Raw genomic sequence first — 15723 nt, forward strand, 5'->3', positions numbered from 1 at the left:
ACAATGGTTTTTTAGACAAAAGAAGTCAACTGGAAAAATTGTTGGGTGGAGGGGGGGAGGGAAGTATATTAAAGGACTGACGTATTAGTTAGCTTTTGCCAACTTCACCCCCCAAACAAATGTAATTTAACCGAATGAAGGTTTCTGGCACTAGTTGGGTATCCAAACAGTTCCCCTGTTCACCTGTTTTAGAGTGAAATTATCTGGGGGCAGGAGGAACACAGAGCAATTACACAATAAGTTGTCTACATTACAAAAAGTAAAATTCTCCAAACAAACCCAAACTCACTTCAGATAAAAGCCCACAACAGGCTGTTTAGACAAATTATGCTTTAAATATACTGATCTGAAAAAGAAAAAAATCTAAAGAACAGGCTGTTCTGTAGAACAGCTCGAGTTTCTGCTTGTGCTTTCATTTTAGAAAACAAATGCTCAGCCTTCACAGTGGGAGGAGTTTCACACACGGATTCAAAGTCACAGAAAATGGCCACCAGTTCTAGAAGCCTGAACACAACAAACAGGGCACTCAAGGGACCCTCTGGGAATACAGGGCACTTACCTTTCACAAGAGTAATTATCTAGAGAAAGATATAACCTTCCCCCCACCCCCCACCAGTATAACATAAATCATGGCCTCCAAAGTATTTGTTTGCTGAACGCCACAATGACTAATCACCCCATTTTTATTTATCCTCCCTGCTAAGGGAACCTCATGGGGGGAGGGGGGAATAGGTCATTTTTAAGTAAGGTCGCTGCTAGGATTGGAGGTTAGACTCCCATTTAGTCATAAAAGAAAAAAATACCCTCAAAACGTATCTCCTAAAAATAGAGAGAAGCGCAAATTATCTTATCAGAAACTCGTATCATTACATAGAAAAGAAAGTCTTAAAACAGATCATTCAGACGTGGCAAAATGCTCTTGATTGATTTTTCTGAAAATGTCAAAATCAAAAACAAATACTATTAGGAATATCAACTACACAACAAAACAGGGTAAGGAACTTACTTTGTAGTGCATATTCATTTAGGAAAAAAATGTTCTCCTGGGGAACGTATGGTGCTCCTGTGCAAAAACCCAACCTACAGAGTGCAGTGGCTAAAGAAACTCCAGAACTGCTAGACCTTGACAGGAAAAATTTTAAAGGTCAGGTTTGTTTGTTTGTTTTAACCCTATTTAGCACAACACTTGGGGTAGGCCGGTGCTCTAACGCCTGAGTAAAACCCGGTTTGGGGCTTCATTTCACTGCCACGTCATCGCTTGTCCCGTCTATCCTTGTCCCTTCTGCTTCCTCACAGTGGTCCTCCCTTCCTCTCCCGTGAAAGCAGCTAGTGAACTTGCACTAGTCTCACAAAGGGCAGAACACACGGCAGAAAGTGTGGTTCCACAACAAGCATCCAGCAGCAGATAAGACAATGAAGTGCTTCCCCAGGGGAGCATCAGAGACGGCCCGGAGGCCTTGAGAAACCTTGCTCTGAGTTCGTGTCCGGGATAAGACCAGAATAAACAGGTATAAGCAGGGACAGACCAGAGTGCTGAGCAGGTTTTTAAAAAAGGAAATCCGTACGACGGTCTAGGAGCAAATCAACGTACTATTAGAGCTAATCAGAAACCTCCATGCTTACATAAAAATGCATGTAAGTTTGGGGAGTCTGTGGTTTGAACGCAGGTTTCTCAAGTAAAAACACGAGCTGTTTTTACTTGAATTGGTGGTCTTATTATCTAATTGTCATCAATTCTAGAAAAAACCAGAAGTTGTTCTAACACATGAACAGGAAGAAGAACACAAACAAAACAGAGCCTAGAAACACTGTTCAACTCACAAAGCAGGAAGTGACAGCTCATATCCATCCCACCTTGCACAAAGCCTGCCTTCATGCGTTGTTGAAATAACCCCAAGATGCCCCTCTAGGACTTAAAACAGCCACTGGGTTTCTCGTGAAAAAGCACCCTGGGATGAGCACGCTCATAGTAGTCAGCAAAACGGGGTGCGCCCATGGGTCTTCTGCCTCATACTCCCTTAGAAAACGTTTACTTCCTCTCAAAAGTAAATTATTCTATAGCTTAGCAATTTTCATTTCAATGAGAGGAAAAATGCTTTCAAAAAAAAAAAAAAAGGAACCGCCATCAGGCACGCCTGTTCCAGGTTAAAAAGACATTTTCTTGACTACCTTAACTGGAAAGAATCCCAAGCGCTTCAACAGGGTCGGAGGTTTGCATCATGGTGTCCGGCTGGGTGTCTGCTAGAAGTTCAGCAGATTTTGTGGTTCGCTCTCTCCAACGGAACAGTTCCAGCCCCGTTTTAATCTTTCCTTCAAGCCTGCCATCTCCTGCTTTCCCGATAACCTGCCTTAGGACAAGACCTACCAGTTTCTGCAGAGTGTGCTGGCCTGAGCATAGGACACTGGGTTCTGTTCCCAATTTGCCACTGTGTGACCTTGAGCAAGTCCTATGACTTTCCAGGACTCCTGCTGCCCTAGTTGGAGTGTGAAGAGGCTGGGCTAGCTTATTTCTAAGGTTCTTTCTGGCCATAAAATATGAAAATCATAATTCCCTACCTCCCACTTTGTCACCTATTGATGGACTCCTAGCCAGCCTCGATCTTTCTGTAAGAATCTTCTTATCCTCCAAAGCAGACAATCCCTCCCACCCTTAAATTCAGGCACTCGCCTCAGAAGCGTGCGAGGTAAAGCCAGTGTCCAAAGTCTGGCTAGTACTAGGGTATCAGACAACAGGAGGGAGCTTTGAAATCGGGGCCCCCGGAAGACCTCAGGCATGGAGTTTATCATCTGCTTGTCACAGCTACCCAGCTTTTCTGCTGGACAGGAAACAGAATTATTGTACCCTAAAGCTGGAAAGAACCCTAACGATCACTGAGCCAAACCTCTGGTTATAGGTGAAGAAACCAAGCCAGCAAAGTTTGATTTTCTTTCCCAAGGCTGCAGAGTGGGGCAAGGGAACAGGCCCCAGGCCTCACGGCTGCTCTCTCACACGCAGGTCTTTTAACCTCCCTCTGCAGGTCTCTGTTCTCTTTCCCTCACCCCTGCAGACTTCCTCAGGACCTCAGAGGGTAATCAACAAACACTTACTGAGCACCTCTGGGCAATTCCCCCAAGGAATGCTTTTAAACTTTCAACTGGCCACTCTGAGAACATTTAGCCAGGCACAGGGACAGTGGCAGCTCTAGCGAGACATAAAATGATCTTATCAGTGCAGAAATCCATTGGTGTTTTGACTCTAAAAGAAAATCTTGCAGCAGCACATAGATGGTAGATAAAGACAGGTGAGGGAAGATAAGGAGGCCCCACAGGGCGGAGTCCTGCTCTGGTACCTGGCACATAGAGTTGATATTTATTGAACAAATTCAAGTTTGCATATTACTTCTACTCTACTAGCTTCTTGTAAAAAATGCTGAGGTTACAATAATACCAGGGACAAGGGTCTCTAAGTCTCCAGGCTAAAATAAAGAACAATGATCTATTGCATACTCGCAGTATGTGGCTGGGGACACATGGGTGTGGAGAGAAGAGGCAGGACTTTGGAGTCAGATAAGACCCCAGGGTGTGAAAATCTCACCTCTACAACACTGGCTGCATTACTGGGCCTCTTTGCCTCAACTGCCACTACACTAGGTTTTTATGAGCTTCTAATAAGATGGTTGAGATAATGCACATAAAGTGTAGCACTGACTCCATGAAAGTCAGTTCTGTCTTCTGTTGGGAACTATGGGTACAGACAGAGAAACCCGTTTCTAGACAAAGCTCCAGGACATCAGCAGTCTCTTCCAAGAGAAGCAAACCATCAATGGAATGCCAGCAACATTATAAAATAATTCAGTATAGTTTTTATAAATATGTTCCCGTTAAGTCATCTGATTTTTAAATTATGTACAAGGAGCATAAAGCACAAATCAATATACACAAGTAAATATGTTTCATATCCTCCATACACAGTTTAAACACCAAACATGTATGTATGTTTCAGCCCTTTCCTATGAATAAGCAGAGAGCTAAGGCTAGGAGGAAAAACAGGATAAATTATTTTCCGATAAGATGAGGCTGAGATAGATAAACAACATGAACTAGCCTCAAAATTATGATTCCAAGATGCAGAGAACGAGGGAAATACAATATGACAGACGTTTTTATCAGCCAGAAGACACAGAGTCAGATAGACAAATGCATTAAAATAGTTTTAATGGCATGACTGTGCAATGTTGCTACTATTAAATATATTAACGGTAACAACATTCAAAGTTACATCCATTTTGTAAACTCTGAGCACTTACACAACAGGAAAAGAAACAGTTGGAGGCTGTGTGTCACCCAGAACTGCTGTGGATACAGAGCAGACAGCGATGGTGAGTGTGATAACACCACCATTCTTTATCTGGGATCCATTTGTTTGTATCTTATCACAAATATAATCCGTAAACACTAATGATACACATATAAAACTTTTGAGCATAGACATGGCTTAATAGAAATTGGATTTGAAATCAGCATATCAAGTCTCAAGTTTATCCCTTCCTAGCAACTGGCAGTGACTGTTTAACATGAAGATTACCAGGGCCCCATCCCAAATCCACTGGATTAGAATCTATGTGCCAGATGCCTGGGAACCTCCATTTTAGTCAAGTTCCACAGATTGATTCTTATCCATATTAAACTGTAGGTCACTTGAACTATGACAGGATAGATGAGCTACAGTGGAAGGTATGCTCTTTCCGTGATAAAATTTAGACATTTAAAATGAGTCATAAAGATAAGGCTTTGTGTATAGATGCACTTTATGTAGAAATTTTCATACCTATACAAGGTTGTAAGGGGAAGGGAATCAGCATTTATTCATTGCCTACTATGCTACTATGCTATATACTCTGACCAAATTATACATTACTCGATCTTCAAAATAATCCTATTTGAGTTATGGGTGGAAAAAGTTAGGCTTAGACAGAAAGTAACTTTTCTGAAGTCACAAGCCTGGAAAATGGCCCAGTGCGGTTGTGAAACTAGATTTATCTAACCCCAGTCTTCTCATTCCATTGTATTAAGCTCATATGCCCATGAAACACACACACACACACACACACACACACACACACACACACACACACACACACTCACTCACTTTCACATCATAAGATAGCCATAAGGTAGAAAGGCAAAGGAATTAAATTACTTTTAGAAACCTTTTACTTCAACAGAAATATACTTTGTAAAGAACTTATTGTATGAATAGTCTTTGGTCTATCTGCTGACAAAAGAATAAAGTGTATGACTACTATCAAAACCACATTTAACAGCCTGAATTTTCATAATAAGAAGCGTATTTTGAGGCTTGCTAGGGTCAAATTTAACACTGATTCTTGATTCACACAAGCTGCAAAGTTTTCATTCTGCAAGTTATATTACCTTACAAAAGAAAACAACAAATATGTGATCTAGCAATTATCAATCCGATGGCCATCTTGGGCCATCCCCCCCGCCCCCCCCAACATCTGACACTCCAGGTACCCTCCACTGGGAAACCCCTTTCTGCTGGCTTCTGGAGTCACATCCTCTTGTGGTTCTTCCTTGCTCTCTGGCCAGACTTCTCTCTAGATCCTCCCTAGGTCCTTCTTTCATTTCCCCATAAGGCTCTATTCTCAACCTATACCTCCCTATATAATCTCTCTCTGGAAAATCTCTTCTCCCACCTCTTGACTTATTTATATCCCAATGACTCCCAAATTAGTCCTGGCCTTTCTATGGAGCACAAAGACCCAAGCTGTCTGGGAGACATCATACTTCAAACTCAGCACCTCTCAAATGTAGCTCCTCACCTCCTTCCAAGTTTCCTGCATGGGTACCATACTCAGCTGTTCCTTCTCTACTGAGATGTCAGATTGTGTCACTTCTTTCCTTTGCATCTATTCTTTTGCCATTTCACTGCTATCACCCATGTTAGGCCTTCCCTCCACCCTTTCCCTTGGTGGACTGTGGGAGCCTTCTAACTAGTCTCCCTGTCTCTGGTTTCTGCCCTGCCTTTCCTCCCGATATCCCCATGACGCACAGCCATGACAGTTTCCTGTTCAAATATCTCCAATGGCTCATATTGCTTCGTACATTCATATTTCTCAGCTTGGCATTCAAGACCATTATTATTCGGCACCAGATGTTCTCCAGCTTTTTTTCCCACTTGATGTCTATATAGACCAGTTCTGACTCAACTGGGCTCACTACCTTTCCCTGAATATGCTCCATGCTTTCCTGTTCTCCTGCTATCCCTTCTATCTCAAATGCCTCTTTCCCTTCTCTTTGATGGAAACTCCACATCCTTCAAGGACTTGCTTAAATGCTTTCCTCAAGAAAGAGTCCCTAGAGGTAAAAGGGACCTCTTCCTCCTCAAATTGCCAACATTTTTTTTTTTTTGGTATTTACCACACAGTTATTTTTGCATACTTTATTTCCTTACCTACAAAACAGGGTCTGAGAGGGAAGAAACCAGATCTTTTTGCTGCTGACTCCTCCATTCTCTCTAGCACAGTGTCATACTCATAGTAGGTAATCAATATTTGCTGTATAACATTTATAGGGCTTCTAAAAGTTTACAAAGCATATTTACATTCAACATCTCACTTGTTCTATTTGGAGCTTAAGTTTACTACAAGTAGCATTGAAGACTTAGTTTGATTTCTGTTGCTGAATGTAATTACTGGCATTATCTCTAACTATGCCCTGTATCTATGCCCTGTAAAATTAAAGTAGCTCTTAAATTGCTTTACTTTTGAACACTCATAGTCCTGTGTGGCCTAAAGTGAAGAGGACAGAACACTCTGAGTCAAAGGAAGCCCACTTGCCAAACTGGTTCTTTTTTTCTCTGTCTATAGGTTAAGTACATACAAATAAAAGGCCTCTACTGGCCGATGACAGTAACAGCAAAAGCAAAATTTAAAAGAGGAGTTAAGAAATTCCTTTCTGAAGATTTTGAAAAAGATTTTCCTATATATCCAGTTGGAATCCTATTTATGGGTCAGTCTCCAATGTCCTTGGAGCTGATATCCTAGCATGTTAACAACAGAAAAATCTCTAACAGTTGAACAATAATTCCTTGCCAAGAGACTGAATCTGACCAATGTCATGATGGAAAAAGCATAGCACTATGTTTGGTCTTGAATATCCAAGTGCCTTGTAGGAGCTCGATAAACATTTGCTGAATGAACACATAAACAAATGTACTTAGAGAAGACCTTCCTATTGAAAGTATAATTTTTCATAGATGGATGGCAGGAGATGTTAAATTTGAAAAACGTCAAAAATTGCATTGAGGGGCAAGAACTGTGATATGTCAACTCCTCCTGTGACAGATCCCACTCTCAATGCTGGAGAAGCAGGTAAAAGAGGGGTGAACATCAGGCACTGCCTATTAGACTACGCTTCTTTGGAGTTTAGGTTGCAAGCTCCTCCGAGGCAAGCACTTCACCTTGAACTCTGTGATCCTAGCACTGTGCTTTTGCACACAGAAGGTGCACCATAAGCATAGTATGAGATGCAAAGACCTCCATGACCTGCCTGCGCATTTTCACATTTCAGTCCTTCACATCTAGTCTTCCTTATCTCGTAGGGGTATTTTGAGGAATAAAAAAAAAAATACAACACTTAATCCCTTAACACACTTACACACACACATACACACACGCACACACAACTGCTTGATAAATAGTAGTTGTTACTGTCATTATCTGGGGCTTTGTATGTGCCTCAAAGGTAGTGTTTAGTGGGCTGGGCTGTCAGCACTTGTCTGCACAAAATGCAAGTGTTCTGTGGGGTGGGCTCTTCACCTGTCTATCCTGAAGGCCTAGCACAGTGCTCATCCCACAGCCTGAGGCTGGCTGCATGACTGAGCGAATGATAGCCAGGTTGCAGGCCTGCCTCTAGCCCAGCCCACTGGGTCACCCTGAAGAGTCATTTAAATTCTCTGGGCCGCAGTGATGTCTGACGGCCCTTCCAGCCTAGAGAAGCTAGCGATCTAGAAAGAGATTTACAGAAGCTCCCCAGACAGTCACTGGCAGAACTGGAACGAGAAAACAGTTGTCCTGGAGCCTGTTCACTTAGTTCCCCCTTCTTCATGGCCTCACATGCCATGTCTCCTTAGTAACAGTTCACTTAAATATCATTGTCTCTTTATAATTCCCAAACCTGGCAAAATGCTAGGACAAATCATATGCCCCTTGGGAGGCCTTCAGTCCCTCAAAATCCCCATTTCCATTTCATGTAGGCTACAGAGACTTGCAAGTTCAGTTACCTCAGGTAGACCAGACCAGCCTTGACAAAGTTAGTTTCTCGTGCTTTGGAAGAAATCACTTGGAAATCCTTGGTTCTGAGTCCTCCATTTCCTCCACATCAAGATCTAAAAAAAGAAAAGAAAAAGCGCAGTGTTTCAAGATTAGCTGCCAGGATTCGATGCTTCAGCCACAATAATAATTAGCCTGTGTTTTGAACGCCTACTATAAGTCAAGCACTGAGTAAAGTGATTGACAGGTGACCTCATATAGGCTTCATAATATGCCTCAAATATAGGAGATATTCCCCCACTTTACAGCTACACAAAAAGAGGCTCTGAGAGGTTACGGAATCTTCTCAAGGTCACATGGCGAGGTTATGTTAGATCTGGGTCTTAAACCCAGGTTCTATTAATTCCAAAGCCTGGGTTATTAACCTGTAAGTCAGGGTTTTACAAACTTCTTTGACAGTGACCCACTGTTTTTAAAAATTACATTATATAAACAATCCCCAAAGTCTCAAAAAATGTTTACTCGTACTACATGCAATACATTCTGATATTTTCTATTCTATTTGATTTTTTTCTACACTGCATTATTCTATACCTTTTTTAAAATTCCAATAGTAACCCATTAAACTAATTTCACAATCTTCTAATGGGTCCCTACTCTTGCTGGAAAAACACTACACTTAGATATAGTACCTCACAAGAAGTTTCTCTGAAACCACGGACTAAATCCTCCCATGCTTTTAAACCATGACAACCTGACTGAGTAGTTGAGCTTCATAATTAGGAGAAAAGTCTTTAACCGTTAAAATATGTATAAGGCACCGTAACGCATATCAGCTATAACGGATCTTTAAAAGGGATATTGAATTAGGGCCAAAGTCCAGAATGAAATGAGTCACTTACCTGTATAGCAGAGCAGGAGTTATCAAGTGGAAACGCGGACGGACTAAAATTTAAGGTGATTTATTATACACCCTGCAAAGAAGTGGCTAACAGCGGGCGGTTGTGTTGTGCCAACTGAGCAGACCTACCTAACCATACTGCAGAAGCAGGAGGCTGAGACTGCGACCCCCTGGGGGCAGGGCCCTGCTTTTGCATGTTCCATTCAATTCCAGGGTCATGGTGCTGAACCAGGGAAATCATCAGGTTCCAGTAGGGTCAGGCCTGGGGTCCGAGTCACAGTCGCGGGGGAAGAGGAGGTGCGACCGTCGGAGCGGTTCCGGGGCCCATTGGCCCCGAGCCCATAAAGTCCCTGGGGTGCGCATTTCTCCCCCGCCCCCCCCCCGCCCTCTAGCACAGCTGCGCAGTTGGGCCACTAGATGCAGCGCAACCTGCCCGACTCTGCAGTTGAGCACCCCCCCCCCACTCCGGCGCAGGCCCCGGAGCCCGGGCACCTGCGGGCGCTTGGTCCCTGCAGCAGCTCGTCCCTCCAGGGCTGGCGGAGCTCACAGCCCTGCGCCAGGGCTTCCTAGCCAGGTTTCGAGGCTCCCTCCTGGGGAGAGGAGGGGCGGGCTGGCCGCGCCCGAGGCCCCGCGCCCACAGGCCGTGCCTCGCCCACCCAGCAGCGCACACAGACCCTACGACTGGCACTTACAGGGTTCGACTCCTCCGCTGCGAGCGCGTTTCCCCCGGGGGTCCATGGCGCTTCCGGACCCGCCAGGCCCGCCGCCGCGCCGCGCCGCACAGCACCGCCCAGAAAATGGACGCCGGCGGCTGGGCTTTGCCAGCCCGGCCCGCCCCCGGCGCGGGGCACAGGACGCGGCCCGTCCGAGAGGAGGTCGGCTCGACCCTCAGCCCGCGGGCAGGGGCGCCAGGGGACCTGCCGCGCTGAGGATAAGGCCTCGGGAGGGCCGCGGCGGGACCCAAGGGGCCCCACGACGGCCCCGCGAGGCTCCAGACCCCACCAAGCGGGCAGTGGCCTGCGCCTCCACCTTCTCCCGGGAAAACACAATTCAGAACCTGCGGAAGGACAACCCACTTAGGTGTCTACAGCCACTATCAGAACAAGGCCTGGGTCTGCAGGGGGTGGCCCTGGGTTCCGGACCCACATCCCAGACAGCATCCAAACCCTGCACATTTGTGAGAGGCAGGATTCAGTGAAAAGTCAAGTGCAGTTTTAATTTAAACAAATTCTCAGGAATTAGGGTGTCACCTGCTCTTTCCCATAGCTGTCAGGAGAGGCCTAGATTGATTTTCCCCCACGTGATTTTAGATTGATTTCACGCAAAAGACCCAGTCCGCTTCTTTAAATAAAGGGCACTGACTGCCTATTAGGATCTTTCTTCCAAGACCCAGGGACCGCTCATAGAAAAAGTATTTACTGAGGCCTGCCACAAACTCGCGTTGTAGAGCACTAACGTACAGGTTTTATTTGCTTGTTTTTAAAAACCATCCATGTGCCCTGTGTTTTGGTAGTATGAGTCTTATTTAAAATTTTTCTTTAGAAAGGATTCACTCCCAGGTTACAACTTGAAAGGATAGAAAGTCTGTTCTTTGCTCAACTTACATCCTGTTTTTAGCTTGGAGGACCGTGTTTATAATTCTGCATCCCAGTTCCTGACCATGTTTTTAAGAATGTGATCATTTTGATGAATAAAGTAGATTCCAATATTACATACAAAAAAAACAGTAAAACTTCTTGTATTTAAATAAGGGAAAATATATGGACTTGAAGTCAAATTGAAGGATCATGCAATCAAAAAAAAGACAAGGCAGGGTTTTGAAGGCTGGCTGGTTGGGCGACATGCATACACATGTACACCAACAGTTCCCAACATCCTCAAAGCCGAGCAAGCGCCTTTCATTCTCTCTCTCTCTCTCTAGGCCACATGTTTAGAAAGATCTATCCCACTAAATTGCATTTATTAACTAATGATTCATCTTCCCACTTAAAAAAACAGCGACCCTGCGATGTTTTTGTGTATGTAACTAACCGTCAATTAGGGCTTCTGCAAAACCTGAGCTAACCTGTTGTAAATCGTGGATTCCGACCTAAAGAAACTTGTAGTCTCATTGCAAGTTTGCGCGTTTCCATTGAGGCTTTTGGAAACTGAAAATCATTCGGACCCCCAACAAAACTCAGGCTCACAAATTAGGAACCATGGGCATTGCTCTCTCTACTTCCCTGAGATTGGAAGGTAGGAAGTGGTAGAGCAAATTTGGTCTTTGGATTCTGCCTGCCTGGGGTTAAAGCCCAGCTTTGTCACTTACAAGGTCACTCACTAAGTAACTTTAGGCAAATTACCAACTTCCCTGAGCCTTAGCTTCCTCATCTGTAAAATGGGGCTAATTTTAATATTATGCTTACCTCGTAGGGCTTTTTGATAATTAAATGGGATAATAACCCATGAAGCATCTACAATAGTCCCTGGCACTTAGTAAGTGCTCTGTAAGTAAGCATTTGTGGCTATGAGTGCAGGAAGTCAAGTATTTGGATCTCTAAGTTCCTACAGCTCAAGCGGTAAGAGTCATAGCTACTTGTGTAAAGCAACCTTTATACTCTAGAAATTTTCCATGAGTTAGCTGCCAGGGTCACATGGTGAATGACATAAAGGGATTTAAACACAGGTCTGACTCCACAGTCCACTTTCTGTGCTGCTAACATGTTCCAAGGTGGTACCTTGATCAAACGCTGTCAACAGCTTGTTAAGGGTGAAATCGGCTCTGGCTTTCTTTCCTAAGAGGCTTAGCAAATGAATGGCTCCTCACATCCACTTGGGAATTTACAAACAGTGGCATTTCTTTCTCATTAGAGCTAAATGTTTCTCCAGAAGCAAGTAGATTTCCCCAAATTGTTATTAATAACTAAAATATCGTGGCAACAGTTTTAAACACCACAGCCTAAAACTTACATAATCAGCCTGTCCTTCAAAATTTTCCACCCTTCCTCTTAACCAGTCACAGATTCTCTCTCTTAATCATTCTTCTGACTATGGGGAACTATCTGGAAATTTCCAGGAACATCCCAAACTTGTCATAATTTTATGCTTTTCTGGAAAGGTTTATTCTTTTCTGGAAAGGTTTATTCTTTTCAAAACAACTAAATGTGATTTATTTTTCTATATCTTGGTAATGCTTTTCATTTTAATGCTTTTCATTTTAATACATTTGCTAATGACCAAAAAAAAAAAATCCTAAGACTTTCAAGATTCTTTCCTCTCTTCTTAAATTTCTACCAGTTCTTCAACATCCCCACAGCATGGCTCCTGATCCTTTTCCAGTGGTCTTTTTAGGAGGCATTTCTCATTTTTCTAACTCATTTCTTTTCATCTCTATAATTTCCATTATGCTACAACTACCTGCTTGTACATTCTGATTTAGGACTACTGGCCAATTTAACATTTACTGCCCCTCTTCTTTTACTTTTAAAAAAAATTTTTAATATTATCATAATATATAAAAAGATTTAAATGTCTCTATTAAACCCACTTGCTTCCTCTGTTTCCCGCCAGTGGGTTAGGAATCTGTAACTCATTGCCTCCCATATTTGCAGCACTCTGAATTTAATTTATTGTTTTACTTCTCTTCTCTCTTTCCCTCATCCTGGGCACTCACCAAAGTCTATCACTTGACCTCCCCTTATGTGGCTGCCTATTATCTCTTTCCTTTCAAGCATTTTATGAAAGTCCCTGTCCAAGTCATTTTTTCTAATCTCCTCCGCATTCCTGAAAAGCCTCTTGTGGTGTTGTGTTGAGAAGTCTACTAAAGCCCCTGAAGAGGCAGTGTTTAGAACGGGGGTGTCAACTTCCAAAGCTCATGGGAGCCAGGCAGGAAGTAATGTGAATTGGGGCCTACAGCATAATCCATGTTCCACGGAAATGGGGCGTGGGGGTGGTCACAACCCAGCTCCAGACCAACTGTTGCCAGCTGGGTATGTCAGCTCTGCAGAATTTTCCAATGAAGCCCAAACCGGGATTTTTGTATAAAATATATGAAATGTCGACTACTTAAAAAACAAAAAGAATCTGAATCTGATCAAGTCTCGAGCTATAACTACCAATTTTCAGGAAACCTCTGAGATAGGGGAACATGTAAAACAGCACCAAGGAATGCAATCATTAAATTTCAGATTGTGGGAAATCTGTCGAGTCAAACAAACCGTTTCTTCAACAAAATTTTTATAGCAATAGCAAGGATGAAAGAGAGGAAGGGAAATGTATAGATTAAATGACATTTAAGGGAATATTAATTGCATTGTATGGACCTTCGTTGGACTTGTGCTTTGCACAAATTGTTGTTTTTTTTAAATGACCTAATTGGATAAATTTGAACGCTGACTATGATATTTGATGTTATTAAAGAATTATTGTTTTTGTTCCTGTGATAATGATACTGTGGTTATTTTTCTTTCTTAAAAAACTCTATATATTTAAAAATATATATTTTTAGTAATCCACATTTTTTTTTAGTAATCCACATTTTTAAAACTTTTTATTTAGACATATTTCAGTTATAGAAAAGTTGCAAGAATAGTACCAAAAAACTCCTATATATACTCTGCCCATATTTATCTATTTATCTATTATTTTTTTCCTGAACTTTTATAAGTTGCAGACATCATTCTCTTTTGCCCCTCAATGTTTCAGCATTTCTTTCCTAAGAAAAAAGGGATTTCTCTTAGTATCCTTATCTTTTAGAAAATCATTCTAAAATACTTAGGGATAAAATTATATGATTTGGAGTTTTAAAAAATAATAATACAGGAGAGTATTTACATGAAACAAGATTGGCCAGCCGTTGAGAATTGTTGAACCTGAGTTATGGCTCCACGTGGGTTTATTAAACTAGTCTTTCCATATTCTACCTATATTTAAGATTTTCATAACAAAGTTTTAAAAGATTATGTTAATGAAAGACTTTAAATGATATAAAATGCTTATGATATAATGTTAAGTAAATAAAAAGAAGACACGAAATTGTCTACAAAATATTATCTCAGCTATTAAAAGAAAATCACCAGGTAGAGATAAAAGACTGAAAGAAAACATGCCAAATTATTTCACAGTAGGTATATTTTACTGTTATAACTGGAAGGAAAAAAGATAATACAATTAAAAAAAATAGAAAACAAAAACATTGGTGACTGATTCAATTAAAACTACTTTTAAAGTCAAACAAAATACATACGTGGAGTAGAGTGGCCAATGGGCCCCCTGTTTACAGATTTTGACTTAGAAAATGGATCCACAAGCTATGGCCTATGGCCCAATTTGGCCTACCACCTGTTTTTGTATAACCCAAAAGCTGAGGATGATTCTCACATTTTTAAATGCTTTAAAAAAAATCAAAAGGAGAATAATATTTTGTGACATGAAAATTACATGAAATTCAAATTTCTGTGTCCATAAGTGAAGTTTTATTGGTATATAGCTTCAATCATTCATTTCTGTATACGTGGCAGAACACCTATTATTATTGTTCTACTTAATATTATATAGTATTACATTTTTAATTTTAACCAATAAAAAGTTTGTGGAAGTTTTTCTCCATTGTTATATAAATACCTACATAATATCTTCAATTTTGCTTCGATCCACAAAGCCTAAAATATTTACTGTCTAACCTTTTCTAAAAAAAAAAAAGTTTGCAAACCCCTGGCTTACAACTGGCTTCCCGTGTAACCTAAAAGCAGCTTGGTTTGGCAGAAAGAGCACTGCACTAGGAGTCGAGCATGGCCACTGAACTCTCCGAGTGACTTCGAGGGTCACAACTTCTCTGGGCCTCAGTCCCCTCAATGACAGAATAAAGTGGGCCTAAGGTCCACACAGCAACTGAAGTCTGTGCTTCACATTCCTGTAAAGCTAAGCGAGAAGTACAGGGATAATGACAACACTAAGTGCTGCTATGACAGCCAGGTGTGGTTCTCCTGGAGACCAAAAAATTCAAACCATCGAAATATCCACTGGGGATGACTTACCGGGCACTCAGGCCAGGGGCTGCATAAGATAAAGAGCAAAGGAGGACAGGCTTTGAGGACTCCAAACACAGAGCTGCATGCCTGCTGGGGGCAACATAACTTTGGGAAAAATAGTTTCTAAAATCTGCAGCTTAAAGCCAGTGTTTTGGGTCTATCTCCAGCCTGGGCTTGGTAGAAGACCACTAGGTCACAGTGGTCCGTGCGAAAACTGCTCATTTAAAGGTAAAGGTAATCCAGATCTAGTAAAGCGATGTGGGGCGGGGCTCTCGGGCATGTTCCGTGTGTAGTAAGGGAGCCTGGGGATGGAGACTTCCTAACACTCGGGGATAAATCACCTCCAAGGACATAAGTCTGTAGGTTGTTCATAGTAGCCCACGAGGGATAATGAAGCAGCAAGGCCAACATTACGAGTCAAGCCAGACAGAACGTCAGAGCACCCTGTCCATACGCGTTCTGGGGGCTCTCCCAAGCTTTGGTTTTCTCATCGAAACTCCTCCCCGTTGTTCTTCCTCCCTGCACCCTGCACCCCAGCTTC

At 42.3% G+C, this 15723-nt stretch overlaps 1 protein-coding gene across 7 annotated transcripts in view; it reads right to left on the reverse strand.

Annotated features, from left to right (window-relative positions):
- ZBTB38 (zinc finger and BTB domain containing 38) overlaps positions 1–15723 on the reverse strand; it is a 113929-nt gene that overhangs the window by 29919 nt on the left and 68287 nt on the right. For 4 of the 7 annotated variants that reach the window (XM_019645965.1, XM_019645964.1, XM_019645968.1 and 1 more), the window contains one exon: positions 8285–8389. The gene's annotated coding sequence lies outside the window, so the exon portion shown is untranslated. Of the gene's footprint in view, positions 1–2169; positions 2336–8284; positions 8390–9175; positions 9527–9866; positions 10231–15723 lie in introns of those variants that run through there. The other 3 variants (XM_019645967.1, XM_019645969.1, XM_019645971.1) reach the window with 3 other exon arrangements.

The sequence above is a fragment of the Hipposideros armiger genome, unplaced genomic scaffold (genome assembly GCF_001890085.2).
Source record: "Hipposideros armiger isolate ML-2016 unplaced genomic scaffold, ASM189008v1 scaffold_96, whole genome shotgun sequence".
Lineage (NCBI taxonomy): Eukaryota > Metazoa > Chordata > Mammalia > Chiroptera > Hipposideridae > Hipposideros > Hipposideros armiger.